Source organism: Sceloporus undulatus, chromosome 3 (assembly GCF_019175285.1).
Source record: "Sceloporus undulatus isolate JIND9_A2432 ecotype Alabama chromosome 3, SceUnd_v1.1, whole genome shotgun sequence".
Classification (NCBI taxonomy): Eukaryota; Metazoa; Chordata; class Lepidosauria; order Squamata; family Phrynosomatidae; genus Sceloporus; species Sceloporus undulatus.
Window position 1 is genome coordinate 108,631,117 of NC_056524.1, and position 27,999 is coordinate 108,659,115.

General features: G+C 40.5%; 1 long non-coding RNA gene across 1 annotated transcript in view; it reads right to left on the reverse strand.

Annotated features, from left to right (window-relative positions):
- Positions 1–3,343: 3,343 nt before the first annotated feature.
- LOC121926324 overlaps positions 3,344–27,999 on the reverse strand; it is a 51,366-nt gene continuing 26,710 nt past the window's right edge. Inside the window, exons 2-3 of the long non-coding RNA XR_006102998.1 lie at positions 13,230–13,315; positions 3,344–4,994 (exon numbers count right to left, since the gene is read on the reverse strand). This is a non-coding gene — a long non-coding RNA (uncharacterized LOC121926324). The remainder of the gene's footprint in view (positions 4,995–13,229; positions 13,316–27,999) is intronic.

A 27,999-nucleotide genomic window follows, 5' to 3' on the forward strand; every position in this document is an offset into this window, starting at 1 on the left:
TGATCCTACTGTATTATCCTGTAGATACAGCCCCAGGAATCAGAAGACTGCACCATTAATTTGTCTTGGTATAGACTAATAGAAATGATGTGGACTCCCATGCTTTTGTGTCTCTTCCAGGTGCTTCTTGTCTTTATTTTACACAGTATTTTCAGAAAAGTAGAAGACTCGCACCTAATTTGCACTTACATTATACTACTGCACAATGATGTTCTTATTTTGCATATTTTCCTCTCCCTTTCTTTTGTTGGGTGTAAACTGTGTTTTTTCATATCTTTGTTAATTATGAGTTTTTAATTAGTAATGAGTTTTAATAGCTTGTTTCTCTATTGGATTTATAGCTAAGAATTTCAAGACGACAATAAAAATAATTCAAAAATATTTTGCAGCACAGTGTAGGAAAGAGCAGGATGGTACAATGTGAAGACTGCAAACATCTAAAGCACTCTTGTGAATCATGCTTTGAATGGGGAAATCTCCAAAGCCTCCAGCACATTGGGTATTCTCTCCATCCTATTCTTAGCTCATACAGAAGCTATACAATATTCATACAACCCATAACTATGTTGCTGAGAATTTATTGATGAGAATTAGCTTCTTGTCCTCATTTATACTGAGCTGCTTGCTGCATGGCTAGTCACAACACAGCAAAGAGGCAGAATGAATGGATAAACAGTAAGGCTATTCTAAATCAGACTGGGAATCACATGGTCATTCCAGATGTTGAGGGACTGCAGTTAGGCTGCTGGAACTTGCAGTTTGACAACATCGGGCAGGGGGTTCCATTCTAAATCAATATACAAATGCTGTGAATCTGGTCTAAATTAAGAAGAGAAAACATGGAAACTTGGGGAGCAAATTGTGGTCTTTGAATATATACTTGGAGCATGAGCAAACAAGCAGAAGAAGCCTATAGGAAGATGTCTACCTATTATTTATCTTTTTTCTTATTTAGACCCGGATTAAGTAATATTACACGAAAGTAGCATTCTTCAACCTGATTCTATTAAGATGTTTTGGAGTACAACCCCAGCTGGCTTGAGGGAATTGGCAGTACATAATAGCTAAATAGCAAAATGTAATATTAAGATGAGTTGGAGGTTGAAAACATTCCACAGATCTGGATACAGCTATAATGCACAACTGAGAATCAAGAAGGGAATGGCTAATTGGCTCCTCCCAGGTTGGTGGTTCTGAATTTGAATTCTGACATTTCCCGGCAATGTAAATCCTTTCAATTTTGTTTCATAACATTTGTGGTTGATATTTGCCATCCAGCTGACTTTGACTTACGGTTATCCTACGAGTAAAAGTCCTCCAAGACCCTCAATCCTCAGCTGCCCTGCTCTGGTCTTACAAACTCAGTCAGGACCATGGCTTCCTTGATTTCATCAATCCATCTATAATGTGCTCTCCCTCTTTTCCTATTTCCTTCCACTTTACCAAGCATTATAATCTTTTCCACTGAGTCACATTGTCTCATGATATTTCCTAAGTACAATAGCTTCAGTTTAATCATCTTGACTTCTAGCAAGAGTTCAGGGCTGATTTTCTTTAAGACTCATTTATCTGTCTTTTTAGCAGTCCACAGTATCCTTCAATGGGGTCAGGGATGTATCCTTTCCACTCTGACTTCCAGATATTGGCAGCTTTAATGCTGCTTTCCAGATAGTGCCATAAATAACTGGTTCAGGATATTTTCTCCCTCATCACACGCTAGCATTTCCTGAGAAGATTTCAATTCCTATTATTAGAGCCAATGGTTCTTCTGTTGATGAATATATAACCTAGTTTAAATGACTCACAGAGGAACAGACATCCTCCTGGCAAGATCATCTTATTTGCATAATGAGTGTCAATACACTCATTATGTGAATGAGACACACAGAAACAAAAGCAAACAGGAGGAAAGGTAGTAAAAACTGTTTCAATTCAGTTCTCTATCTTTTCCTTTTAATGGCTTCTCTCATTCCACTCTCATGCTATATTCCATTCCATATGCTTTAATGGCAGAACAGTCCATGCTTGAATTCTCTGTAGTAAGTATATTCTCATACTTCAGTATGCTGGTGTATTGTATACACTGCTTGACAAAATGAAAACTAATATGAAAAATGCTGAACTATAAAATACTAAAGAAAAGGAAGATGAGCAGGAGATGTCAAATGAATGCAACGTACTGGCTAGGAAATCCAGGCAGGGTTCACCTTACTGTTAGACAAACTGAGGTGGCTACAGAGAGCAGAGGGAATGGGCAACAGTGAGGTGTCAGAAACAGAGCTTTGAATGCTACATACCTAGTAGATCATGGTTTTTTGTGGCCTTCTTGCTGTGCTTCTTCATCCGGATCCACATCAGAAAAGCGTACACCCCCTAGGTTATTTTGCTGTGTTTAGATTGGTGAAGACAGTACTGTAGTCATTCATATAAGCTGTCATTCATATAAACCTCTCAAGATAGAGAGTGGGAAAGGGTCTCATCTTATCATTCCTCTTCAGCAGCAAAATGTCTCAGGCCAGTCCTGGGCCCAGTTTCAGATCTTTATTCAGCCATGTTTCTGCATCAGTCCCTGTTCTAATTGTGGGCATTTCCGAATTGAAAGGGGTAGTTTCATCTGAAAGTGGACTTTTCTACTGCAACACTGTATTTGGAATAAGTGAATGAATCGATTATGGCTTATGCAAAGATTCATCTGAATGATGCTTCTTCAGTGGAAACTGATTGGAAAGAGGCTAGATTGGGGCTTCTCAGTAGAACCTCTCTGTTCCATCATCTTGTCTACTGGAGCTGTATAATCTGAACACATTCTAATACCCTCCTCCCCAAGTTTCCTTTTTAAACAATCAAATCAGTGAGGATCTGATGGGCACAAGGAGGAATCATTCAAACTGCTATTTAAATGCACATTTGTTGGTTTGTTCTTGTTGTGTGCTGTTAAGTCATTTCTGAATGGAAAGCCTATAGGAAGGTGATCCTAAAGTGAACCTATCATGAGGTTTTCTTGGCAAGAATTGTTCAGAGGAGGTTTGTCATTACCTTCCCCTGAGGCTGAGAGAATGTGATTTGCCCAAGGTCACCCAGTGGGTTTCATGGCTGAGCAGGGTATTGAACCCTATTCTTCGGGGTCATAGTCCAATGCTCAAACTATTTTATTGCACTGGTTCTACTTACATTTGTTGGTATAATTCCATTTATTTATTTATTTATTTATTTATTCAATGTGTATTCTTCCTTTCTCCCAAAATGGGATGGAAGGTGACACATAATGTGTGATATTGGTTTTAAAAAAATGCCTCACTTGAAAGAAGTTTGGGAAGCACTGAAAATTATCTGCTGTCACACTTATTCATTGGGCCTTGATTTAAAGATCTCTTAACCTGAGTGCAGGTTTCACTTGGTTGTTGCATCTACAATAGTGATATGCTCCTCTACGGTTTAGAGGCTCAAGACTTAAAGACAGGACTCTGAACAATCTATTATTCTTTACTGTTATTTGTTTATTTTATTTATGGCCTGCCTTTCCCCCAGTTTAAAACCAGAGTACAGCTAAAATCAATCATGATAGTTAAAAAACTTAAAACAATGAAATAGGCTATCATATTAAATAATAGTACAACATTTAGAGGAGTTTCAAAGCACATGAGGAAAAAACAAAAGTATTAAAAGCAACAACCATAACAACCAGTAAAAGGCCAGAAAAATCTTTGCCTGCATGTGGAAAGAGAGCAGAGAAGGGCCCACCCCGGCCTCCTATAGGAGGGATTTCTATAGTTTAGGAATGGCCACCAAGAGGTCCAAGAGGGACCTCTCTTCAGTGGCATCACTAACTATGGTGCCACCTGGTGTGGGAAGGGTCCACATGCGCCCCTACTGTTTCCCATTCCTGGGCATTCTCCTGTGGGAGGCAGGGACAGAGCAGCTGGAAAGGGTGTGCATATGCTCCTCCTGCTCCCTGATCCCTGGGCTTTCTCCCCTGGCAAAAAGCCTGGGGACACTGCAGCTGGCAAGGGCATGGGTGTGCCCCTCCTACTCACCCATCTCACCTATCCCCAGGCTTTCTCTCCTGGGAGGAAGCCTGGGGACAGGGATGGAGATACCAGGAAGGATGTGCATTTGCCCCTCCTCTGAGTGTCACCTAACTGGGTGTCACCCCTCTTCTGCACCTCTGGCATCTCCCCAATGACATCACTTCCTCTCTTGTGCCCTCACCAAATGTGCCTTTGAGAAACAGAGCATATCAACATGGGCCAAATGGCTCAGTCCCCCCTCCCCCCGACCTGCGTCACCATGTCTACATGACACAAGGCCAAAGGCTTGGTTTGATTGTAGACTGTCTTCATGTAGGAAGGCCAGTCCAGCAGCAAATCTGGGTCATTCTTCCCTAAAACTATGTTCTAATAACCTCACCGTACACTCCAGATCTTACCTGAAAAACTGGAGCCTTCTGGACTGATGCTGGGCAGCTGTTTACACAATGTCCTGCTGTGCGTCCTGATGCACAACAGGCACCACAAATCACTGCTCTGAGGGCACAATGAGGCACCTAGCCAGGCTTCAGAGAAAGCAACTCACACTGGTGGCATTGGCAGCAGGTGGCACAGTGGGATGCTGTGTAAACAGCTACCTGATGACACTCTGCAGTGCCCAGGTAACAGAGGAGATTCAGGCAGGTTCAGGACCAGAATGCTCCAGACCACTACTGGAGTATTCTGGTCAGTGTAGACCTACCCATAGTCTTTACCTGACTGACTCATGTTCCAACCTTTTCTAGCCTAACGAAGCTGCAGTTACATTTATGTGATTTTCTTCATCTTTTCAGAATAAGATGCAATACAGATTGAAAATAATAGTATAGATCCTAATAGTTTGCTTGCTCTTGAACATATACACAGACACACTTGTATACAACTATGATATAAGAAGAGAGGGGATTCCTCAGCTCGAAGAAGAGAAGATGTCCCTCCCCTGCCGCTCGAACCATAGGCTGCCAGAGCCTGTAAAACAATCAGAAAGAAGAGAGAACAATTGTGATGCAATCAAACAGGAACAACCAGAAGAAAAAGCCTATCACATTTCTGTGATTTAGTTACTGAAACTTAAAGGATTAAGAAGAGACATTTCTTTTTAATGAAGCCTCTTTTGTTTTGCCAAGGAAATTAATTTATCAAGTCAAAGAACAGCTTTTAACCTTTCCCAGAGAAATGAATTCTTCAGCTTAGAAATGCCAGCTCAGTTGGAACAAATGTATGTCAGGATGTTACTTTTTATCCCTCTCATCCACCCACCCACAACCCTCTAATCTGGGAGAAATTCTAGCTGTCCTTTCCAAGCACCATTGATATCACAGGTATGGTAGCAGGTCTGTCAGCCTGAAACTGCTCACTCCCCACTCCAGTTTCTTCTGAGGACTAAAACAATGTAACAAAAGAATATGGTACCAGATGATCCAATGCAGCAAAGGCAAGGAAAATGCAGTGTCATTAGCCAATGCTGTGAACGTCCCGATACAATTTGAGCACAATGCTCTGCTTCAGTAAGGTTGGATCCAGATTTAGGTCATATGTAGAACAGACCCATTAAAATCAATCATATAAGTGGGTCTAGATTCAACACAACTCTTGTGTTGGATCCTAATCAAGTCTAGAGCCAACACAATAATTTTACTTGCTCACATCCCACACCATCCATCCATCCATCCATCCATCCATCCATCCATCCATCCATCCATCCTCCAACCTTTTCCCAGTTCTGGGACCAAAGATCATTTACAAAATTAAAACCAATGTAGATAATGTCAAACTAAATTATAATGTAAACACCAGTAGAAATAAAAGGCATTTAAAATAAAAAGGAAGAATAATGCTACACAACTATTAAAAAGCTCCCCTCTCTAAACAGTTGTAAAGGGCAGTTGAGATAAGAAAGTCTTCATCTGCTACTGGGACATCATGATGGAAGCCAGTCTAGACTCTCTAGGAAGTGCATCCCAAGCCCTGGGATCAGGGCCCAAGATGACCTCTTCTGCATCCCCACCTAATGTATGTTGAAGAGTGGGTAGGATAGAGAAGAACCTTCCTCCTGAAAATCTCAATAATCAGGCAGACCAATATGGGAGAATATTGTCCTTTAGATAACCTGGGGTTTATCGATTTGTAGTAGTTGTGGGCTGACTTATGGTGATTCTAAGGCAAACCTAAAACAGGATTTTCTTGGCAAGTTCCTTCAGAGGGAGTTTGCCATTGCTATCATCTGAGGCTGAGTGAGTGTGACTTGCTCAAGGTCACCCAGTGGGTTTCCATGGCTGAGCTTGGAGTTGAACCATGGCTTTCTGAGTCATAGTCCAATGCTCAAACCACTACACCTTGCTGGCTTGTTTGTACTTACCATAAAATCTGGATGGGCTCCAGATTTTCCATATTTGCAGCAACCCTGGATTTATTTACACTATTACTACAGACAATGAGGCAAACAGTGACAAATTCAGCTTAAGTGGCCACGTGTTCCCCCCCACTGTAAGGTTGTCTCATTGTAAAACTGCAGTCCGCAAGCTAGTTTCCCCAAATCATTTGTGGCCACTTACACTTGGTCACTAAACTTTTATTTCTTTTCCCCCGCTGCCCATCAAGTAGCATTTCTGCTTTCATTGTCACAGTTCCACCCCAATCCAGGACTGCCTCCTTTTTTCCAGTGGCTTGGACTTTGGCCATTGCTAAACTAAGCTAAGCTAAACTAAGCTAAAATAAAGTAAACTAAGCAGGTAATTGGAGATGTGCAAATATGGGTATAAATATCTAGCAAGCAGCTTTAAAAAAATAGCAGACAAGTCACTCATACTTCCTAGAATCATACAATCATACAATCATAGAGTTGGAAGAGACCACAAGGGCCATCCAGTCCAACCCCATTCTGTCATGCAGGAAATCTCAACCAAAGCATCCCTGGCAGATGGCCATCCAGCCTCTGTTTAAAGACCTCCAAAGAAGGAGACTCCACCACACTCCGAGGGAGTATGTTCCACAGTTGAACAGCCCTTACTGTCAGGAAGTTCTTCCTAATGTTGAGGTGGAATCTCTTTTCCTGCATTTTGCATCCATTGTTCCGGGTCCTGTTCTCTGGAGTAGCAGGAAACAAGCTTGCTCCCTCCTCAATATGACATCCTTTCAAATATTTAAACAAGGCTATCATATCACCTCTTAACCTTCTCTTCTCCTGGCTAAACATCCCCAGCTCCCTAAGTCGTTCCTCATAGGGCATGGTTTCCAGACCCTTCACCATTTTAGTTGCCCTCCTTTGGACACACTCCAGTTTCTCAATGTCCTTTTTGAATTGGCTTCTCCTTTCCACTGTATAACAAACTCCAGGAGAACATGGTCACTTCCACCTAATGATCCCACCACTTGCACCCCATTAACCAAGTCATCCCTGTTGGTTAGGATTAGATCTAAAATAGCTGACTCCCTTGTTGCCTATTCCACCTTTTGGACAATGAAATTGTCTCCAAGGCAAGTGAGGAATTTGCTAGACCTTGAGGATTTTACTGAGTTTGAATTCCAGCAAATATCAGGATAGTTGAAGTCACCCATCACTACTACATCTCTCCTTTCTGAGTGTGTAGTCATCTGTTCTAGAAAGGCATAATCCAATTCCTCCATCTGACTGGGGGGGGGGGGCTGTAGTAGACTCCCACCATAACATCCTTGTTGTTTCCCTCCCCTTTAATTTTTATCCACATGCTCTCCACCTGTCTTCCATGATTGATGTCCTGGATCTCTTCACTGGTGTAAATATCTCTGACATACAGTGCTATTCTTCCTCCTTTCCTGTTTGGCCTATTTCTCTTAAAAAGATTATACCCCTCTGTTTCAACATTCCAGTCATGAGACTCATCCCACCAGGTTTTAGTGATGCCTATTATATTTGCTTTGTTGTACTAAGAGTTCAGGTTCATCTAATTTTCCCATGCTCTGTGCATTAGTGTAGAGACATCGCAGACCATGGGTCCCCTTTACTTGCTTCCTTAATATTGTCTCCCTCCCCCATGAAACACAGTTTAAAGCCCTCCTGATCAAATTCTTGAGACTTGGCAAAAACATTTCTTCAAACTGGTGTGAGATGCAACCCGTCCGTTGCAAGAAATCCCTCCTCATGGAACCGCAGCCCATGATCAATGAATCCAAATTGTTCTTGGCAGCACCATCTGCGGAGCCAGTTGTTCACATCCGCTATTTTCCTCTCCCTTCCTGGACTGTGCCCTTCAACTGGCAGAAGAGACGAGATGACAACTTCTGCATCCATTTCTTTCATTTCTTCCTACCAAGAGCCTCGTAATCCTTTTGATGTTCTGAAGGCTGTGTCTTGCAGTATCATTGGTTCCCACATGGAAGGGGTATTGGTCAGTAGGCTTAACCAGTCTTGTCAGCCTCTCTGTCACATCACAAATCTTTGTCCCGGGGAGACAACACACCTCTCAAGACATCTTGTCAGGCCTAGAAATCACTACTTCTGTGATGACCTGGCCTTTTCACCAGTCTCTGGCAGCGAGCTCAATCTACTGGGAATATAATTTTATAGAAATGTCCCGGCTGCTAGTTTGTACTTAAAGGCAAGGTTCTGACTCAAGGTTTGCATCATACCTGCTGCCTCTGCTGTAGATTTCTTTGGATCAAAAAAATTTGTGTGCCTGTCTCTTGAAAATTGTCACTTCCTTGTGGGAAGAACCATGTGATGGTGGTCAGTACCTGTCTGTTCCACCCCAGTGCCAACCACCACAACCATCCACTGCCAATGTGAATCCAATCGCCACACATTTGCTCATCCAATTTTTTCAGGAAATTCCAGAGAAAATTGACACCCCCCCCCATGAATTGGGCAGAACATCATGTGTTCAAATTGCTGCCAATCTGAAGTAAATGAGGGTTTTTTTAAAAAATAGTGTGGACAAACTCATGGACTCAGGTCCAAAAACACTACAGAAATAATCCAGTTTGAGATAACTTTAACTGCCCTGGCTCAGTGCTAGGAAATGCTGTAGTTTTGTGAGACATTTAGCCTTCTCTGTCAGAGACCTTGGTGCCACGATAAACTACAATTCCCAGGATTTCCTAGCACTGAGCCAGGGCAGTTAAAGTAGTTTCAAATGGGATTATTTCTGCACTGTGTTTTGGACCACAGAAACAAACATTGCATGTAGTTTTTCAGGCATGTAGTTTCTTGTGGACTATATTATATATGAGGCTGGGTTAATCTGCCATAGGTAGCTATGGAGAACTTTTTAACTTAAGCAAGCATTTGTTAAGTAAATGTCAGATGTGAAACGAACACTCTTCCCTCCTCTCTCCTTGCATGCCATTCCTCTGAGACCAGAGTTTGCTTGACTGTTACAACAAGTTCCATTGGCTTGTTTTGTTCTAATCTCAGAGCCACAAAAGCTATCACCATTCTTTTAGGTAGTGAACTCTGAGTACAAATTTACAACAGTATTTGAAATATCAGCAATTTAGCAATGGCTAACAAACATAAGAGCAAACATTTCTATGTCCCTTAGGAAACTAACTGCAATAAAATGTAGGATAAAAGACACTAACTTCATATTTCATGCTAACAAAACAAGTCCTGTTGGAAAGGAAAAAAAGATCTATCTAATCCAGTTATCTATTACTATTGCTGCCTAGCGAAGTACTTCTGGCTAGATTACAAGTAAATCCAACATTTGTTTTCCTAGATCCATTGAAATTAATGGGACTTGAATAACTGACACTATCATTCATTTACTGACATTGAATTTAGGCCACTGGTGAAAATAAGATAGATCTTCTGTTGTTGTTGGACTATAAACCCCATAAATTCTAATCTAGCATGGCTAATGGTGTGAAACACTGGGAGTTGTAATCCAACAATATCTGAGGGGTCCCCCAAGTCCCACAGCTGATTCAGTCCACAATCTGAAAATTTTTTTGGTTATAGCATTGACAACTGGGTTTTTAAAAAAATGTTATTTCTTGTTGCTTGTCTTTAAAGTTTTTCATTCTTTTCTTTAGAAAAATGACATCTAAGCACATTACTACATGTGGATTTTAAACAGTGATTACACCAAGAAAGAAGCAGCATTCATCATACTCACTGGACGATGTTGCCTATGACCTATAGCTGCTCTGTCCCTGACCTGATCCCTTTCATTGATGAAAGAAACCTGTCAATGATCTGGCAAGTGCACAAATCCCCAAGTGTGAAATGTTGCTCCCTGGGCAGTTGCATGATTGCCAGTCATGTGGTGGCAATGTCCACTCCTACCTTCCCCTTCCCTCTCTCCATCAATATTTCCAAGCACCTTTTATTTATTTTTTCTATTTCTTTTCTTTCTTTTTTAAAAACGTAAATCACAGTAACAGAGCTCCAGAATTGTGCAAAAAAGAGAGGGGAACCTCCCACGAAAGGCATGCTGCATTAGGTAGGGAGGTGGGGTTTCTATTGGTGCAGGGTGACCAGACAGACTCCTTTTCCAGGACAGATTTTCCATTCTGCCAAGGAAGAATTTCAAAATGTCCTCCATTTTGAGCATGATTAAGAAGCATGAATTTACATTTATACAGTGGGCCCTCCCCTTATGCAGGGATCTGTTCTGGATCCCTCTGTGTATGTGGAAATTGGCATATGCTAGAGCCCCATAGGAACTAATGGGGTTTGCACCTGTGGTGCGTGGCGGCACAGTGGTGCACGCGTGCCACAGGTGTGCACCCCACTGTTTCTTCTGGGGTGCACAATGGGCTCTTCCAGTGCGGCTTTCAGCGTATGCTAAAAGCCATGTATGGCGTGCCTGTGTGAAACGCAGGTGCACTGTATTAGTGTTTTTAGCTTTTATTTGGCAATGTCCTGCATTTTTCTTGAATATCCTACATTTTGTGGTGCCTTGTCCTCCTTTGCGGTTAAGACATCTCATCACCTGTATTGGTGGCTCTTTTCTCCATGGCTTTATCAGTCACCTTTTAAAGCTATCAGTGTTGGCAGCCATAACCATGTAGCAATAAAATGAAGGCAAATTCCTTTCCCTATTGTGAAGTCGAAGGATTTCATGGCCGGCATCGATAGTTTATTTATTTTTTATTTTATGGGGCTATGTGGCCATGTTCTAGAAGAGTTTATTCCTGATGTTTCACCAGCATCTGTGGCTGGCATCTTCAGAGAATGCTTGCCTGGAAAGGAGTTGGGTACATATATACAGTACTGTGTGAACCTGAGTGATTTGCATGTGCATTGTTCTGTTGCTAATGGCAGGCCTTAGGGTGGGAGGGTCTGCAAAAGAGTGTCTGCTTGATTAGTGCTCATTGCCTGCTGGGAAACCCCTGACCATGGAAGATTTCTCATTTGCATCTGTTGAATCTTCATCTTGCTATTTTTCAGAACTGGTAACCAAACCTTGTTTACTTTAAGGGTTTCCTCTTTCCTGTTGAAATTGTCCAGGTGCAGACTGGGTCAGCCAGAAAAATCAGCAGTAGCAGAACATGTCACAAACCATCCTGGACATAAAATACTGTTTGAAAACACTATTCTGGACCATGCCAACAACTACCATGTCAGGATGCACAGGGAAGCCATTGAAATCCACAAACACCTGGACACACAGTGTGTGTGTGTGTGTGTGTGTGCGCGCGCGCGCGCACGCATACACACACACACACACAACTCCTTTCCAGGCAAGCTGGCTCTGAAGATGCCAGCCACAGATGCTGGCAAAATGTCAAGAATAAACTCTTCTAGAACATGGCCACATAGCCTGAAAAACTCTCAAAAAACCTCCTTTCCCTATTGTTTGAAACCAATATTGGGTGAACACCAGAAGTGTTCAATGTAGCTTTCATGGCAAACAGTCATTTACAAAGCTAGCTATATGTTTGGGGCAAAATGAGGTGGCTTCTTCAGGCAATACATAATAAGGGGCAAGATGCAGACAGAGTTGTGACCCCACTGCCCTGTGATCCCTTAGCTAGCCTCCTGTCTTTAGGGACATGGAAGATATGATACAGTTGGCTTTGGATAAGGAATTAAGAAGTTATCATCTTGTCCTTTGCCATAGGAAACAAAACATCTTGGCCCTGCCATGGTCCTTGATAAGCTAGTTTTAGGGGTTTTTTTTAGCCAAGAATTTATCTGCCAGGTGAATTCATTTGTTGTTTCAACAGGCCTTTGAGAATTGTCATCTCATGGGGAAATGGCCTTTAATAATGTGCTGCACTGTCTATAGTTGTTGTTTGCTTTTGACAATGTTTTTAACTGCTTTTAATTCTTCTGAAGCATACATTAAATTACAGGTTTTGTAGAATGTGAATTTTTAGTTATACCTACGGGTACAAAAGTGAGATTTCTTGCAACAGAAAGCTTTATTAGCTTCTTGGGCTTCCTGGAAAAGTATTGCAAAAAATGAGATTTCTTGCAACAGAAAGCTTTATCATCTTCTGGAGCTTCCTGGAAAAGTATTTTAAATCTACACTGACTTCTCCAGTCAACAGGGAAAGGAGGGAGGTTGGAGGAAGCTGGGTAGGCAATTTGGCCAATAAACATTCAGATTTTAGATCAACACAGATCAATAAACATTCACAACCTTGAGTCTTATATTGGTAGAAAGGTGGGATATAAGTAACTAAAACAATAATTAATAATAATTTCATATTTCTATAGACAACTGGTTGATCATAGATCTCTTCTGTGTCTTTGCTCAGTATTTGCTCTGGAGGTTTGGATGGGCATACCATCTTTTTTTAAAGGTACAGTGTTCCAAACAAAACAAAACAAAACAAAACAAAAAACTTTCTGTTGTAGAATAATGCCTCTGTGCTGCTCCTCCTACCCAGTAAATGCCCTTAAATCAAAACTAAAGAACCACATTCCTCAAAAGGGTGAAGTGGGGTTACTGCAGTGTATCCTGGAATGAAAGAAATTCAGCTTCTTGGAAGGGATTACGTTTTTTGTTTGTTTGTGCTAGAAAGTCCTTCTGGAAATTTCTTTCCTCCATATGTTTCCTCTATTTTGACTTTTATAAGCCACCTTGAGTCCCAGGACTGGGAAAAAAATAGTATATAAAACTATCAACAACATCATCACTACCAGCAGCACCATCACTATCACCGTCATCTGATCCCTGTTTAAAAAAGGAAAACTTTTTTTTGAAAAAACCCTCAACAAACACTGTAACAGCAAACACTATAAGTTAATTTTGTGCTGCATTAGGTACTTACAGGTGGCATCACTGAGAGATATGTCATCCCTACAATGGAGAAAGCAAACTATAGGAAATTTCAGGACACTGGAAAATTGGAAACACCTGAAAGAGAATGAAATGCCCTCTGAATAATTAATTCCATAAAAGAAGTTTCTGATGGCTTGGCACATAATCCACTTAGACTGTTGCTATCGTGGTTTTATGAGCAGAAGCTAAAGCCATTTGTTTGGTACTGAAACAAATTAGCAATTTTACTTATGGCTTTAACAAGCTACTCAATAAAGGGAAGAAAGTCTTCCATTCAGAAGGAGTGGCTAAATGCCATCTGTTGCTGTGCTATTTCAAGATGTTTCAACCCACCCAGCAGATCACTAGTTGAAAGAAAAAACTAGCAGCACTGCAATAGACTGCTTTTGATGGTTTATGTTAAGCTCCTAACATATTTTACAATTTTCATCCATGTTACAGGGAACCCTGGGGTTTCTTTGAATTTTATCAAGAGTTCAATGGAATTTGAAGATCAATAGTGAATGTAAAACTTCCTGACTTCCTGGAGAGACAATTGCTGTTTGCTCCAGGTCACTCTATGGACTGCCTAGCATCCTAGGATGTTCTATGTGGTGAAAGCCAAAATGTTGTTTCTGGTGCTTTCTGTTCATGAACTGAGAGTGTACTCCAGAACAGTGGTTCTCAAACATTGGTCCTCCAGATGTTTGTGATCAGCTCACAGAATTTCTGCCCATTGACCATGCTCTCTGGAACTTTGGGGAGTTGAAGTCCAAAACATTAGGAGGACCAAAGACTGAGAAACAATGCTGGAAAACCATTATCCAGCCTTTTGTACAACATGCAACTTTTCTCTGACAGATGCACAGAGGTTCTTAGGCAGTAAATAAGTTGTTGAAAGTATTGCCTTAAGACAGAAAGTTTGTTAGCTAGAGTATATATAAGCTGACCCATACAAACATTGGTACGAAAAGAGGATATGAGTGAACCATGACAGTACTGACCTTGTCCAAAGTCTTGGCAACCCTATCATATTTGCTGAGTTCCCTTGAACTGTTGTTGTTAGTTGTTGTTTGCTTTCAAGTCATTTCCAATTTATGGCAACCCAAGGACATATTATGGGATTTTCTAGGGCTGAGAGTATGTGATTTGCCCAAGGTCTCCCAGTGTGTTTCCATGGCTGAACAGAGAGTTAAACCCTGATCTCCAGAATCATAGTTTGATGCTCAAACCACTCCACCATGCTGGCTCAAACTAAAGGAGACTTTCCATCTATTTAGATTGCAAATGTATGCAAACAACTGTTTTAAGGTTACATTTAAATTAGAAATCTCTTCCTAGAAGCCACTGAACTGTTTAGTCATTCTTATTTAGCCACAGAGAATGGAAGATTATCAGTTCCTTACACGGCTTATATCAAATCATCAGGTGTCCAGATACAGCCACAGTATGGAAACTGCTGAAAAAGAATCAACATTTCCTCTGTTGCCCACAGCAATTAAATCCCAGTCACATGTATTGTTGCTGTGGCTGTCGTAATATTTATTTATATCCTACCTTTTTCTCAGCCCAGGGACTCAGGGCAGTTTACAAAAGTTAAAAGCAGTACAGCTAAAAGTACCCATCCTATAAAAGTAAAAACACTAACTATCAATAGGATGAACAGCAATTAAAAGCATACCTATGATGAAGAAAAACAACAGATAATATATCACATAATTAAGGGCATTTTTACAATAAGCAATCAATCCTCAAAGACTTTCAGAACCAAACCAAACCAAACCAAACCAAACCAAAGCCCTTCACCTGCCTTCAGAAAGTCAGCATGAAGGATACTAGTCTAATCTCTAGGAAGGGAGTTGCAGAGTATGGGAACAACCACTAAGAGGGCCTCACTTCCATCTTCCCACCAAATGTATTTGGGATGGTGGTGGATCAGAGAGAAGGGCATCTTCAGAAGATCTCAAAATATGGGCAGGCTCATATGTGGAGATATAGTCTGTCAGACAGGCTGTACACCAGCCATATAAGGCTTTATAGGGTAAGTGTATTTGATTATCAAACACATTGGGCCACTCCACCTAGCTTGTAATTTTTATTTGTTCATTTCAATTGTCTCCTTTCCTTTAGCTAAAAAATCCCCAGAAGTGTTTTACAAATAGATAATTTAATAGTCCCTGGCCTCAGGTTTACAATCTAAATAAAACATGACATACAAAGGAAGAGCAATGGGGAAACAGAAGGTGGGAAATTAAAGGTTAACAACAGCTAAGTGCTGGTAAGGCGATGGTGTACTTGGCTACTCTTCTTCTCCCTCAGCGGCCACAGTCGCGGCCTTTGCTTTTGACCAGGTGCTATGCACTGCACTTAGTATCTGTCTGCACTTAGTATCTGGCTCAGATTCTAAGATTTAATTTTAGACAACACCCCCCCCCCCAGCTACTTTAATGTTTGGCTGTTAAGATATAAGAGAAAATATGCAGGCAATACATGCCCAGTAAATGAATAAGAAGCAAACTTTTTCTCAGCTTCCATTGCTAAATCAGAACTTCTGTTACATTAACTGAGAAGCAAAGTCAGGGACATGCAGAGTTGAGAGCAAGAAAATTGGGAACAATATAACACACCAGCTTTCCAAATCTTCTCCCAGCAAGCTTCCCTAGACCCTTAGCTTTGGTGAAGAAAGGCATATGAGACAGACTGACATACCGTATATATCAGTGGCTCTCTCCTGATAAATACAAAATGAAAAAGAACTCTTTTTCCTTGTGTGAGCATATTTCTCCATCTACTTCTTCATTTATTTATTTTTTGCAAAAAAGGGAGGAAACACAATCCTGTTCATAGAAAATGCCCTTGTTAATAGGTTTGTTGTCCACAGTTTGCAATCAACTTGCATAATAAGCAAATTAGACTGTCCAGATATTGGGAGAAAGAGATATGATAAGCCTGTAGCCTCCATACTATCACAAGCTCCTTCCTGAACGGTTTGTGAGGTCTTGGGGATGCAACAGGAACTCATCTACTGTCCATGGTAAGTTGTACACATGAAACCAGTGGCAGTTGTTGGCATCCAGTGCTGCATCTGCACTGCAGAAATAATGCACTGACACTACTTTAACGGCCATGACTCAGTGCTATGAAATTCTAGGTTTTGTAGTTTTATGAGATATTTAGCTTTCTTTATCTGTCAGCGTGCTCTGGTGCCACAGCAAACTTCAGCTCTCAGGATTCTATAGCATTGAGCCATGGCAGTTAAAGCAAAGTCAAATTGCATTATTTCTGCAGTGCAGATGCAGGTTCTATCCCGCTACTCCATTGCCGGGCAGTAGACAGCCCGTATGCAACCCATGCTTCTCCAGGCTTCTTGCACTGCTTTTCCAAAATGGGAGAAGCCCAGATTGCATATGGGTTGCCTATTGGCTGGTCATGGAGCAGTGTAATAGCACCCCTCTTTGAGTTTTGGACCCCAAATCTGTCTTGGGGGGACTTTGCTGTGTAATAATCTCTTTAGAGTTGGAAGAAACCTCAAGGGCCATCCAGTCCAATCCCCTGCCATTCAGGAATACATAATCTAAGCACTCCCAACAGATGCCCTTCCAGTCTTTGTTTAAAGACCTTCAAAAAAGGAGACTCCACCACTCTCCAAGGGAGTTTGTTCCACTGTCAAACAGCTCTTACTTTCAGGAAGTTCTTCCTAATGTTGAGGTGGAATCTCTTTTTCTGTAGTTTGAATCTTTGGAGCTGCAGAAAACAAACTTGCTCCATCTTCAGTATCACATCCTTTCAAATACTTAGTATTCCCACTCCATTCTGCTATGGTCAGATCTTGCCTGGGATACTACATCCACCCTGGACAACACAGGTCAAGAAAAATATTAGCAAGCTTGAAGGATGACCAGAATAATCAAAGTTTTGGAAAGCAATGTTTATGATGAAAGACTTAAGAGAGCTGGCTATGCTTTGCTTGGAAAAGGGAACACTGGGGTTGCTGTCACACTGCAGAATTAATGGTGTTTGACACCACTTTAACTGTCACACCACCTTCCTATGGAATCCTGGGATTTTAAGTTTGTTATGACACCAGAACTCTCTGATAGAGAAGGCTAAATATCTCACAAAGATCCCAGAATTACATAGTGTTGAGACATGGCAATTAAAACATGGCATTAATTCTGCAGTGTAGCAGCCTGAGAGGATACATGATAGCCATCTTTAAATAGCTGAAGGGATGTTATATAGAAGATGGAGAAAGCTTTTTTCCCCTGCTGCTTCAGATACTTGAACATAACATGAGGAAGAATCTACTTGCTGTAAGAACTGCTTGACAGTGGAATAGATTGCTTCAGAGGGTGGTGGGCTCTTCCTTTTTGGAGGTCTTTAAAAAGAGGTTGGATGGCCAGCTTTGATCTTGGTCTAGTTGTCTTGCTACATGGCAGGTGGTTGGACTAGTTACCGTTTGTGGTCATTTCCAACTCTAAGATCCTATGAGTCTATGTTAGTCCACTGTAGCTATTATCTATTCATGTACAGTTGGTTCTCTGTATCCACAGATTCCTTATCCGGTGATTGAAAATATTCAAAAACTATATAAACTGAAAAATGCAAACCTTGATTTTGCCATTTTGTATAAGGGACATCAGTTTACTACACCTCTGCATATAATGCATCCATGGATGTTGGTATCCATGGGTGGTCCTGGAACCAAACCTTATCAGATACCAAGGGTCCACTTTACACAGAGTAATGGGTTCTGTAACAAATGACTTTACTTAGTTCAGAGATTTAATCAAAGATATCAAATTAATTGAATCTGATTACTACAATTTTTAACATCACTCAAATCTAAAAAATCTAAAAAATTGCATAGGATACTTGTGAACTAAACAACAAATTTGTAGTTCATTTATTAAAAAATGATAGCACCTCTATGTCACATTAGTGAACATCACAGTGGAAGCACACACATGCACATACACACTTTTTCTCTCACAAGCTCCTTATATCCATCCATCCATCCACCCATCTATCCATCCCTCCATCATCATCTTAGTAAGAAGACTATCACTGTGCAACTATATTCTGTGCTGTGCAACTATATGTTCTATGTGCTGTTGTTTTAGTCCATTCTTATTAAAAGCTGACTGTCTCTTAAAACTGGTGGCTTCTGGCTTCATGTTTTTTAAAAAGAGACTTGCTCCTTTGTAGAACAGTATTTTGAGGGATATTCTTTTGAGAAGTAATCGAAAGAGCAGCCAGTACTTTGTATTTATGGAAGGGGATAAAGAAAGAAAAAAACACATCCCAGTAGCAATGGGAGAAAGGGAAAGCAAGTCTGGAGATTTGCCTAATCGTTGATCTTCCTTTGTAAATCAGATCATCGGCTCTGCATGAATCACTTAGCTTAATAGTCACTGAGGATTTCATTTGGCTGCATGAGCCTGCAAGATGGTGCCTTTGAGTTTTATGGAATTAATTGCCCAATCAGGGAGAATTTCCATTGTAATTCAACTTTCTTCATAACCTTATTTTAAAAATGGGGTGAATATGCTACCCAAGAGTATGGCAGATGGAGGGTAAAGCAGAAATGTTGTGATGTGGACTGCAGCTTCTAGCCCAAGATCCAAAGCACAGAAAAGTTGGGGTTTTTTTTGGGGGGGGGAGGGGGGAATAAGAACTCCCATTATGCCCTGGTCATCTTGGCTAATGGGAACATTTCGGCATTATAGTTCGAAACAGTGCTCTTCTAGCCTCTGCCAGGATACCTCTGAGTTGTTGCTGCTGTTTTTAAATTTTAACCATTGATAGCAGCAGCTCACTTCATGGAGATCAATCTTTCTTTGCTTTTTTTTCTTTCTGCAGCAGGCATATCTGTTTGCCGCCATCATCCTTTTCAAAGAGGGTTTGCATTTCCTACTCAGCTAGAGAAAAATGATAGGAAGGCCGTGTTACAATTTGAACTTCTAGAATCCTAATCTAAACATGTTGGCTACTAGCTCTCTCTCTGTTACTCTTCACCTCTTTCCATGCAAGCCTGCCAGTCACCACAGACTGAGAGAATAATGTCTCTGTCTTCCCCACCCTTATATAGGTTTCTATAGTCTCTTACCCCTTCAACTTTCCTTCCCTTTTCTTAACTAGACTTGTGCTATCTTCTTATCCTCCCCCAAGTTATTTTTTCCTATTGTGTACTACTTCTGTCCTATATAATCTGCCCTGTTCACTGCTCTCTTTATATCCTCTTCTCTGATACATGTGCTATTTGTTCATCATTGTAAAAGGTTTTTAATGCTATGTTTTGATGTTTTCATACTGCTGTATTGTTGTATGTATGTTGGAAACCGCCTTGGTCTTATAAAGGCGGTATATAAATAAACTTTTACTTACTTACTAATCATGAGTCTTCACTGGTACAAGGACTATATAATGTAGGATGTCTTCTTCACTCCCCTGCTTCTCAGATAATTTTACTAAGTAGATCTTTCACTTTGCTGAGATGTTGGACCTTGAGGGCAGGAGGGACTTAGAAACTACTGTATATACTCTTGTATAAGTCTAGAAATTTTAACCAAAAACTCTCCCCCCCCAAAAAAAACCCTGAGTACATGGGTCAATGTAAGTATTGTATTTTAACTCTTATATAAAAAAGGAACCATCCCCTGGTGAAAGGCAAGAGTGTAATCTGCCATGGAAGCACTGACCTGGCTCTACTCTCTCATCCACCCAGCTTTTAGTGTAAGCACAAACAGTTATGGTTGCTGTAATTTTTAAGAAATCCTTGGCATGTTTTTTCTTTGCTTGATCCTTTAGAGCCTTTGTTATATGCCCTAAGTTTCACTCGGGACTTATCCAGGGTCCTATCAAACTCCATAATTTTGATCCCCAAACCTGCTCTCATCTTATATATAAGGTCGACTTATAGTGATACGGTAATTTTCAGATCTTGTTGTACATAATGTGTTACTCATGAGCATGATGACTGCCAGATCATAGTTAATATCTGGATTGTCTTTGTTTAGTAACAGAGAAGTATGTTCCTAACATTAAAGGACCAAAATCCTGTTGTTACTAAAGTAGACCCATTAAATCAATGGGCGTCAGGATGGATGGGACTTCAACTCATAGAATTCCTAAGCATTGGCCATATTCACTTGGATTTTTGGAAACTGAAGTGTAAAATATCTGGAGGACCAGAATTTGAGAAACATCAGCCCCAAAGGCCTCAGATGAGATGAAGGTTGTTGACCAACAATGAGTATTTTTCAACATGGAGGAAAGCAGAGGATAGATTAAGCCTGCTCATTCCTTTATGCTGAGGTGAAAAAGCGGAATGAGAACTAGGGATGTAGAACATCATCGTATCACTGCTCAGTTATGAAGAGCTTCATCACCTAATTCTGTCCATGTGTCTTAAAAATTACTGTCCAAGATCTGGCTGGAGCTGAGAGAGAGAGTGTTGAGGTGAAGTGAAGTATCTGTGTGTCTGTCTTTATACTTGACTGTGGCAGAGGAAATGTGTATGTATATCCCATTTTATCCATGAAACTATCTCTGCTTTGCCAGTTATGACATACAAACACTTTACTCTAGTCCCACTTTTATAGGGTGCTGTACTTTCCAAAATATTTATTAATCAGCATTACAGATTAATTCTGAAATGTGAATGATATTACCATTCTCTCTCTCCACTCTCTCAACTGAAAGTACTGTGCAGAACAGAAATCTCTTCATCAAATATGCTTGGATTATAATACAAGAGATATTACTGAAGAGTTTGGTGCAAAGGATGAAAGCAAGTCCAGCACTGGTGCTTTCTGTATTTCAAGAGAATATGGGTGAAGCTGGTAGGAAAGGCAAAAGAAAACATCCTCAGACAGTGGGAGCAAGTGCTGCAGTTGCTCTTTCTGGTACAATTTGCAAGCCTCCGAGGAAATGTCTAACTAAGGGGCTTGACAGACTAGAAGTTTATGACAGCCTGTGTGTGCAGTAGGGCTGCGGTAGGGCTGACTGTTCACATGCTCCAAGCCCTTCTTTCTCAGCTAGGGTGCCATTATGGTGCATGCCTGTCTAGATGGAACGCACCATGATGACATCCCTTGTGCACAGCGCCCAAACATAATGCTACGACATGGCGCTTATGACGCTCCTTCTATGGCACAATAAGGTGCCCCTTTTAGAGGCTTCTTTTTGCTCCATGCACAGGCCGTGGCATGTGGTTGCCATGGCATGATTCTGAGGCAAGATGCTGTCAATCTGTACAGCACCTAAGGCTGCATATACACTGCAGAATTAATACAGTTTTGATATTGTTTTAACTGCTATGGTTCAATGCTATGGAATTCTGGGATTTGTAGTTTTGTGAGAGATTTAGTCTTCTCTGCTAGAAAGGCTCTGGTGCCACAACAAAGTACCAGGATTCTATAGGACAGAGCCAAGATAGTTAAAGCGATGTCAGGCTCGCAGTCAGTTTCAATGCAACTTTTGACAAGATCATTTGTAAATAATAATAATTATAATTATAATTATAATTTATTTATAGCCCGCCTCTCCCTGGAGGATTGGGGTGGGTTACAATCAAGAATAAAACATAGCAAAATAATAACACAATCCCTAACCCACAATTAAAATACCACAACATAAAAATCAGGTATTAAAATGGCGATAAAAATTAATCTCCATTACAATGAGGCAATTTAAGGGAGAGTCAAGGAGGCACAGTTATGGGACAGTGGAGAGGGCCCATAGTCTGGGAATACATAGGTTCAAAACAACTTATTGTTGTTGTTGTTGCTGTTTTTGTTGTTGGAGGCTGGAGGTTTCCTTCATCGGACAGTAGGCGGGCTGGCAGATGCCTGGATCCTATCCCAGGCATGTGCCAATTAACTGCAGCTGTAAGCAATAAGTGGTTGTAGTCTTTTTTACCTCCAAATTGCTGTGTGGTGTCTTTTTCTGTGTAGCGCCCCCGGATGTGCAATATGAACTACCCCCCCAATTAAATTATTAAATGATATTTACAAGAAACAATTGCAGTTTGTTTTCAGTAAAATGGGCATCCCAGTAAAATGGGATTTTGTTGTTGTTGTTAACGCTTGACTGTGACAGAAACTGAAAAGAGTTTTGGCAAGCTGTTGTTGTTCTTGTTGTGTGCTTTCATGTAGTTTTTTACTTATGATGACCCTAAGGCAAACCTATCATCGGGGTTTATTGGCAAGATTTGTTAGAGGTGGTTTGCCATTGTCTTCCCCGGAGGCTGAGAGCATGTGACTTGCCCAAGTGGGTGCCATGGGTGAGCTTCGAAATGAACCCTGTTCTCCAGAGTCATATCAAACACTAAAATCACGACACCATGCTAGCATTCTACAATTTAGTCAACTAGCAATCTTATGTGTTTGAGATTGCCAGGAAATTTTTATTTGGGGAGTAATTCAAGATTGTTCAATAAAAGTCTAGCAAAATAGAGCTTTAAAGTTAATTGGCTTAATATTTGCAGCTACATTGTTTTATTAGAGGAAAATTAAAAGATTATTCTTTTATTAATGGCCATTTGTTAACATTGGTTTTCTTTGTGCCTATGTAGTTATATATGACATCTCTCCTCTTAGGGCAACAAATAATGTGTCTGACATGTTGTGATTAATTTGTTAGTCTTTTTCAGGATTTGTAGCTGCAGCAAAAACAAGTGTTGACTATCATCTTTTAGAACATCTTGAAAACCATCCTATATAGAATGAGTCATGCATTTTTGAAGGTTTAGGGTTACTGAGATATAAATCAAATACTTAGTATTTACTGTTTTGTGAGGGGGGTTACTGTTGTTATACAGTGCTTACATTCCTAGTCAAATGTTAATGTTTTTAATATAGTGTAATAATTTTGCATAATGCCAAAAAAGTTGTTTTTAAATTTCAGATCAATATAACCGCAGGTGCTGTATCTGGGTAAGAATGAAGGTAACTAGGCAGTGGAATTCTGATGTGTATTCATCACAGTGTAACATATTGCCAATAATATCAAACCCACTATTTCAAAATATTTATTAGATTTTAATTTCTTTCTACTTTTCTCCTCGGTTTCCATTACAGAAGGCTGCCTGAGGCATTGTGAGAAAGTATTTTGTCTAATGAAAGGTTAGCAGCACAAATGTAAACTTTCTGGCAAAGGCTGGTATTTGTTTTAGATATTAATTATCCTCAGGGCTTGCATTTAAGTTTTGTATCTGTGTGAAAAAAGGCAAATGGCCAACAAAGTTACACTATGTGAATGCAAGTAATATTCATTGTCACTCCAGAAAAAAGGCCAGGATCCATCTAAACCGACTTTAGTAGCAAAGGAAGAGCATCATGATGGTTGTGAGAAGGAGATGCAATATTAAGACCTGGATTCTAATTTGCAGATGTTATTATATTGAATGTTTAGGATGTGGATGCTACTGTTTGTCAGTGGCATCACTAGATAGGTGTTGGCAGTGCAGCCTGCACCTGGTGATGCCCCAGATGAAGGTTAACACCCAGTCAGGCGCTCTCTCCATGCCATCCTGTCTTTCCCCTCATGAGGAGAGGTATGGGGTGGTCCAAGGGAGGCTGAGCATGCTGCCCCCTACCATCCCATCCCTTCCCATGAGGAGAGGGACAGTGTGGCCTGAGGGAGGCCAAGTGTGCCCTTCTCTCCTGTCCTGTTCTGTCCTTCTCCTCATGAGGAGAGGGATGGGGTGGCCCCAAGGGAGACTCCAGCCCTGCCCCCTGGAGTCCTGTCCCTGCCCCAAGGTAATACCAGAAGTGGGGACACTACTGCTGTTTGTCTTAGGAACCAAAAGCAAATAGAGTAGCAATGTACTTAGATCCATTTCCAGAACCCAAAAGAGTGACTAAATAAAATAAAATAAAGACAAAAGAATAACAGAATACACTATGGCTAGAATCTTGGTTATTCTCAACCAGATTAGATTTATTGCATAAATTGTTGAATGATGAGTCAATACATAGTCATAGGCAAATCCAATAGATTCAGTGGCTCTACTCTTGCTGTGGTGTGCCTTCAAGTTATTTCCAGTTTATGGTGACTCTAAGGCAGATCTACCACAGTTCACCCATGTCACCCAGTGGACTTCCATGGCCAAGCAGGAATTTGAATCCTAGCCTCCAGAGTCGTAATCCATGGCCACCATAACTCAGAAATGACTTGAGGGCACCCAATAACAACAGACTGTAGAACCATTGGAATGGGCAGCTGAGATGATTGGCTCAATAGAGAGGGGATGGCTCGGCCTCTTGGTATCTGCTGGGGTTTGTTTCCAAGACCCTTTATGGATGCCAAAATCTGTGGATTCTGAAGTCTCATGTAATACAATGGTATAGTAAAATGGTGTCCTTTATATAAGATGGCAAAATCAATGTTTGCTGATTGGAATTTATATTTTTTTAAAATATATTTTTCAAGTGATAAGTGTTGAATCCGTGGATAAATAAATTCTGTGGATAAGGAGGGCCAACTGTACTTCCTCCATCTTGTCTCCTTCAGTGGGTGAAAGGAAGAGGGACATAATGTTCACAGTGTATTACAGTAAGTACTGTATAGAAATACTTTAAAATACATAATACCATTATTTAGGGGAAGAGCAGGGCATTAGTCCAATACATGGCTTATAGCATAATCTGTATATTTGTTTGGCATGTTCTGAATGGGTCTTACTCTTAGATAAGTGTCATGTGATTGCAGCCTGACTCACTCACTCATTCTTACAAATGATTAGTCAGAAGATCTTTTCGTTGCAATCTGAGGCTGCAATCGCTATTTCCCCAAGATTCTCATGTCACCTTATAGGCAATCAAGCCACTATTCAACACGCCCAGTATTCTTTCCCACCAATGATGCCATGCAAACTGCCTACAACTCCAATGGCAACATCAGGAACCAGATACTTTACAGTTGGTTTTTTTCTTTTGTTTGTTCTCTGAAGACCCTTTCCCTGCCTTTCTAGGATTTATGCTGGACAGCAGACGTGGCCCTGTCTTTAGGTAGAATGAAGCACTTGCCTTAGACAGCTGGTATGACATGAAGGGATAGCATATTTTTTAGCTGTTTACTTTATCATCATTGTATTTCGACAGCCAGGGTTGAAGAAAGACATTTGGTGGATATTCTGCTTGACTAGCTTTGGACACTATGGACCTTATGCTGAGTGGATCACTGAGGGGACACCATATGCCCATCAGCATCAGAAAACAGAAGGTCTTGGAATAATATTAACAGTACAGGAATGTAAGAAATGTGTGTATGACTCCAGTGAATTACTGATGTGGCTCAGTGGGTGGAAAAATCCTAAAGAAGAGGCTATAGTTCCTTTTTAAATCAAGAAAGTATGACAGCCTCAGTTTATCTTGGGTTCTAGCAGGAGTTCAGGCTTGATTTGCTCTAGGATCCACTCATTTATATTTTAGAAGTCCATGGTAACTGTAGGACTTTTCTCAAGCACAACATTTCAAATGAGTTGATTTTCTTCCTCTTAGCTTTCTTCATTATCCATTTTTGATAACCACAGAAAGAAATTGGAAATTAATCATTCTGACTAGTATTTAATGATATATCATTACACTTGAGGATCTTATCTGATTCCTTCATATTGCCCTTCCAAGTCTTACTCCTCCTGTCTAAGAGGATCCAGTGGTCAACTTAGGTAGATGGAGTTAGTCTAGGGCCTGAGTGTATATCACAGAGTTAATCCAGGCTTTGTGGGTACAATGGCCATATTGTCTGCGGGATTCTTGAAGAGATAGCTCAAAGTTCTTCAATGAAAGGGTAGCAAAGAGCTGAGACTAGAAGAATTATTTATGTATTTTATTTCCAGGATTTATATCCTGCCTTTCTCCCACAATGGGATTCAAAGCGGGTTACAATATATTAAAAGGATATTAAAAGGATAACAGGAGTCCCTGGACATCTGCATTCTCCTAATGCATAAGATGGAGATGAAAGTGAAGGTGGTTGGATAGGATGAAAAATGCAGAAGGTGTTCCATGCAGGCCTGGTTTTGGTCTTTATAACTCTCCTTATAGGTCTGAGGGAAGGAAAAAAAATCATGGACTTTGTCCTTGGGAGACTACAGAGACTATGGATTTCTCTCTCTCTTTCCTATGTAGTTGTGAGACAAAATGTCTTGTTTATGACATGCATCCCACACACATTGTCCTTCATTAACAAGGTTACCATCTGGTCCTCTTCTCTCAAAGGTAGGCCTTGCGTTGTTTTGCTTTTCATTTTGTTGAAGTGTATCCATAAATACAAGCTTTCTAACTCCCATCGCATTGTCCTTTCAATCTGAAAGGGTGGGTTCTTAGTTATTTCCTGTAGTGTTATCAACTATAAATTACTTGTTATAGCTTCTGTTTTTGCTTGCACACTCATTTCTAGCCCTTTTTTTGAAAACAGAAATGCTCACTTCACACCAGACTCATGCTACAGGATGACTTTCTGACCAAGCTTCCTGCCACCCACCCATATTGATCTGCAACACATGGGACAAGTTTATTTCTTTTTCTTGCAGCATGCATTGTGTTTATATGGGGTTGAGGGAAGGTGGCTATTCAGCTGACAACATGGACTGAAGTTAAATTCCATCATTGGTCTATGAGGGCATCACTATCCAATTATGATTGGTGGGTACCAGGGGAATTTCCAGGGATACTGTAGACATGTCTGTTGGTCTTGGTCTCTGTGTTGGCATTTGTGTCTTCTGACCTTCTTGTGCTTTTGAAGGGAGCTATGGATACCTAACATCACAACTTGTTTATACCAATATTAGCTTTGATGATACAATGCAACATATTCTGACTAAGATAAACAAGGGAAATTATTTCAAATTCTGTCTTCCTATTAAAAATGATTGATGATTTGAACAATATAACAGGAAAATAGAAAAAAAAACCATGCAGCAAGCTTGTCTCTTGTGGTTAGGTTAAAGTATTTCAGATATCCTACCTTATTTATATAGAATGAAGCCTATTTCTATTAACATACACCAGAATGTGCCAATTTTTATATTTATGTTCCTCACAGATTCCTCCAGCTGTACTATTTATTTGTATAAAATATATCAAAAATCAATACAGACTAGGATGGCTAACCACAAAACCACAACTGCAGTGCCCAGCAATGAAACAACCAGTCAAGAGACCAATGACAAACAAGAACATACAAGTACATAGCTAAATGACAATTGGAATCAGCTATTTTTCAGCCTCTACCTAAATCATAAAAGGTTGTAAGGAAACCAAGGTAAGAGGAAAACTGGGGGATCTCAGCAGGGAGCTCAAGCCAGAGCTGTCAAAACATTGTTCTTGCCTTTCTCAAAAGAAAAAAAATTACTCTCCGGTGATAATCAATGAAATTAAGTCATTGCCCTGACAGCAGTGTCCACTGAAGACTACTGTCCAGATACAGACAGGAAAATCTGAATGTGGCAAGCGGACTTCTGTGCACAGCCCAATTTGCTATGCTGGCCAATGGAGAGGGGCAGTTCTGGGAGTTGTACAAAGGTGTAGCCATGGGGAGGGGAAGAAAATGAGGTCCTTCTCCCCTAATAAACAGGTGTAGCCTCCAATAATGCAATTTTCCTTCAGTACACAAATTTCTAGCATTGCAGTAACTTAAAAGTTCAGTCAAACATTTAAAAATACAGTTTAGGCACCCAAAGAAAGTGTGACAGGCAAAGGTACAAGGGGAATGCAAACAGAGAATCTAAGGATTCTAGGTGTTAATGTTTTTCACTGTTTAACTCTCTGTTA